Consider the following 4,378-nt stretch of genomic DNA (forward strand, 5'->3'; position numbering starts at 1 on the left):
CCGAGGAAACCCACTCCCTGAAATCTATTATAAAGAAATATTTGCACATGCAGGCAATGATAGGAGCATAGGAATGAACATTTACAGCCTTTAAAAAATGTAATGCATATTTATGTGAGTAAAAACTATTTAAAACAATAAAGAGATTGTTGGCAGTTGGTAACATTGAAAAGAAAGCTGGTTTGAGGTAAGATACGGTAGAAAGTTAATTTTTTAATTTCATATTTCTGTATTGCTCAAAATTGTATAATTAATAAGCCATTAGGTAATAATATTTTTAATTCTAGAGTATTTTAGAAGTAATCATAATGTAATTAAAAATGTCACTATAACAAGTGGCCAAGGATCTTTTTACACACCACTTCAGATCCTTGAGCGCTGACATGATACTAGAATGAATGTAAATATATAAATAAAATAGTCAATCATAGAAACTGAGTATGTACAACAAAGTGAGTCTAAGAAAAACATATCAAAAACAAAAGCTGTTAATGATTTAGCAAATACATCTAAGAGCTGGTTCTTTGAAAATTTTAATAAAATAGAAAACCTACTCAGAAGTCTAAAGATAATGTAATGTGAATACTCAAAATTAGAAATGAATATAGAGAGAAAAAACACAAGGTAATATTTTATATACCTTTAAGCTACTTTATTTATATTTTGATTATTTCATGATTTTCTTGAAAAAAATTTATAAAACTGATCTTGTTCCCTAAATTACAAAAATCAAAATAAACCAAGAACCAATACCTATAAAGGTTCTAGGACCTAATAATAAAGAAAAGAGTTTTTTTTTTTTTAAATTTCATTGAATACATGAAACATAAATAACTGTACAATCATTTTCTGATTATTATCATAACCATTACATAAAACCTGTTTTATTTTCAGCCATTTTTTATTTACAGTTTGTGTTCAATGCAAGTGAATTCAATTACATAAGAAGTTACTATGAATCAAAGCATAAATACACAAACACAATATACAGTCCAAAATAGATGTACACCATTCTGGAATGAAGCATGAGTGTTCATTCACACACACGGTAGCTTCAGATCTGCTTGATCTGTTTGTTCCCATGTAGTTTTCTAAAGATGGAAAAAAAATGACTTTGGTCATCAAGACTACTTGGGACATCTAAGCATCAGTGTGTGACCATACAAACGAAAGACTTCTGGGAGTGTCTATTTTCAAAAAGGTTTCTGTGTGTCAAGGCAGTTTTAAAAGATTTACTGCAGAATCAAGCCCACTTTTAAGCTTAGGATCAGGCTCTGTCTAAAAATATTGAGTGATAATAAAAAGTGTTCCTCATGTGGCTATCCTGATCTAGTTGTTGGTTTTTTAAGTATACACAGGAAAAGTATAAAAGCATTTGTGAATATAATACAAAATAGTTTCCAATCTTCATTTTTCAAATACTTGATTTACAATTTTGGCTCCTTTACATTTTTGCCTTTTTAATTTCAAGATTTGTAATTTTACCTTCAAAACTTTGTAATTGCAAAAAGTATTCAACATATGCAGAAATAAAAAGCATTTTGACAGCTGGGCACGATGGCTCATGCCTGTAATCCCAACACTTTGAGAGCCTGAGGCAGGCATGTCACCTGAGGTCAGGAGTTCAAGACCAGCCTGGGCAACATGGTAAAACCCCATCTCTATTAAAAATACAAAAATTAGCCCGGCATGGTGGCAGGCATTATAATCTCAGCTACTTGGAAGGCCGAGGCAGGGGGATCGCTTAAGCCTGGGAGGAGGCAGAGGTTGCATTGAGCTGAGATCATACCACAGCACTCCAGCCTAGGCAACAAAGCAAGACTCTGTCTTAGAAAAATAATAATAATAATAAGCATTTTGAAATTAGTTGTGATCAGTGCACTTCTACTCTTTGGAATCAGTTTAGCTAAATGAATGTAGTGCTCTTGTTGAATGGAAATAGGTGATAGGAAATGCCTACCATTTGACTCGATATGGACAATCAAGAATTACTCAGAATGCTTGGACCTGGGGGTAGATTCTAATTCATCATTACCCTGGCACTTGTCAATTGCTACATAAAAGGTCAAATGCAATGTCAAATCCAAAGCCTCAAGAGGAAAGTGAGTTGTTTCCAGGAGATCAGTGATAGCTAAACAATGTAAAACTTCATCTAGAGTATATCGGCATTAAATTAGTGCTATTGAAACAATATGTTAAGGAATTACAGTAACACCTAGAAGTTCCTTCTAATGTACATACAAATAGAATCATGGAAGCTTTTTATATTACCTTTTTTTTTTTTTTTTTTTTTGGAGAGGAATCTTCATTTTACTCTCTGATAAGCCATACAAATGACATTTCAGCTATGAGGGCTAGCTTCCAGGTTTTCTGTTGTTGTTTAGAAGATGCTATTATTATTCATTTTTCTTTTTTTTAATTGTACTTTAAGTTCTGGGGCACATGTGCAGATCTTGCAAGATTGTTACATAGGTATACATGTGCCATGGTGGTTTGCTGCATTCATCCTCACATCACCTACATTAGGTATCCCAATGCCCCAACCCCCTGCTATCCCTCCCCTATCCCCACTACCTTCTAATAGGCCCCAGTATGTGATGTTCTCCTCCCTGTACCCATGTGTTCTCAATTGTTAAACACCCACTTATGGGTGAGAGCATGTGGTGTTTGGTTTTTTGTTCTTGTGTCAGTTTGCTGAGAATGATGATTTCCAGCTTCATCCATGTCCCTGCAAAGGACATGAATTCATCCTCTTTTATGGCTGCATAGTATTCCATGGTGTATATGTGCCACATTTTCTTTACCCAGTCTGTCATTGATGAGCATTTGGGTTGGTTCCAAGTCTTTGCTCTTGTGAAAAGTGCTGCAATGGACATACGTGTTCATGTGTCTTTATGATAGAACGATTTATAATCCTTTATGTATATACCCAGTAATGAGATTACTGGGTCAAATGGTATTTCTATTTATATTACCTGTTTTATGGCCTTATAGAATTAATGAACCAAATAAAACTGCATCTCTAGTCCACAATCACATCCCTTATTTCTATTCTTATCTCCTTCAGTTCTGCTTTGATCTTACTTATTTCTTGTCTTCTGCTTGTTTTTGAGTTTTTTGATCTTGCTCCTCTAGCTCTTTCCATTTTGACAACAGGGTGTTGATTTTAGGTCTTTCCTTGTTTTTCATGTGGGCATTTATTGCTATAAATTTTCCTCTATACACTGCTTTAAATGTGTCCCATAGGTTCTGGTACATTATGTCTTCGTTTTTGTTGGTTTTGTAGAACATTTTTATTTCTGCCTTTAATTTATTGTTTATCCATTTGTCATTCTGGAGCAAATTGTTCAGTCTCCATGTGATTGTGTGGTTTTGAGGGCTTTTTTTTAAATCCTGAGTTCTAACTTTATTGCACTGAGAGACTGGTTGAGAGACTGGTTGTTAGGATTTCCTTTTTTTTGCATTTGCTGAGGATTGATTTACTTCCAATTATGTGGTCAGTTTTAGAGTAGGTGCAATGTGGTGCTGAGAAGAATGTGTATTCTGTGGATTTGGGGTGGAGTGTTCTGTAGATGTCTATTAGGTCCGCTTGGTCCAGATCTGAGTTCAAGTCCTGGGTATCCTTGTTGACTTTCTGTCTCATTGATCTGTCCGATATTGTCAGTGGACTGTTAACATCTCCCACTATTATTGTGTGGGAGTCTACGTCTCTTTGTAGATCATTAAGAACTTGCTTTATGTATCTGGGTGTTCCTGCATTGGGCACATAAATATTTAGGATAGTTAGCTCTTCTTGTTGCAGTGATCCTTTACCATTATATAATGCCCTTGTCTCTTTTGATCTTTGTTGGTTTAAAGTCCATTTTGTCAGAGACTAGGATTGCTACCCCTGCTTTTTTTTCCTCTCTCCATTTGCTTGGTAAATTTTCTTCCATCCCTTTATTTTGAGTCTATGTCATTCTTTGCACGTGAGATGGATGTCCTAAATACAGCACACTGATGGGTCTTGACTTTTTATCCAGTTTGCCAGTCTGTGTCTTTTGATTGGGGCATCTAGGCCATTTACATTCAACATTAATATTGTTATATTTGAATTTGATCCTGCCATTTTGTAACTGGCTGGTTGTTTTGCCTGTTAGTTGACACGGTTTCTTCATTGCATCATTGCTCTTTATGATTTGGTACATTTTTCCAGTGGCTGGTACTGGCTGTTTCTTTCTATGTTTAGTACTTCCTTCAGTAGCACTTGTAAGGCAGGTCTTGTAGCAACAAAATCTCTCAGCAATTGTTTTTCTGTAAAGTATTTCATTTCTACTTCACTTATGAAGCTTAGTTTGGCCGGATATGAAATTCTGGGTTGAAAGTTCTTTTCTTTAAG

At 34.9% G+C, this 4,378-nt stretch overlaps 1 long non-coding RNA gene across 1 annotated transcript; it reads right to left on the reverse strand.

The window, feature by feature from the left end:
* Nucleotides 1-888: 888 nt before the first annotated feature.
* LOC108314953 lies at nt 889-3,058 on the reverse strand. The gene is made up of 2 exons (XR_001829752.2): nt 2,976-3,058; nt 889-2,271 (listed from the first exon to the last, which is right to left on the reverse strand). It is a non-coding gene; the product is annotated as an uncharacterized LOC108314953 (long non-coding RNA).
* Between the last annotated feature and the right edge of the window lie 1,320 nt (nt 3,059-4,378).

The sequence above is a fragment of the Cebus imitator genome, unplaced genomic scaffold (assembly GCF_001604975.1).
Source record: "Cebus imitator isolate Cc_AM_T3 unplaced genomic scaffold, Cebus_imitator-1.0 Scaffold165, whole genome shotgun sequence".
NCBI classification, from domain to species: domain Eukaryota; kingdom Metazoa; phylum Chordata; class Mammalia; order Primates; family Cebidae; genus Cebus; species Cebus imitator.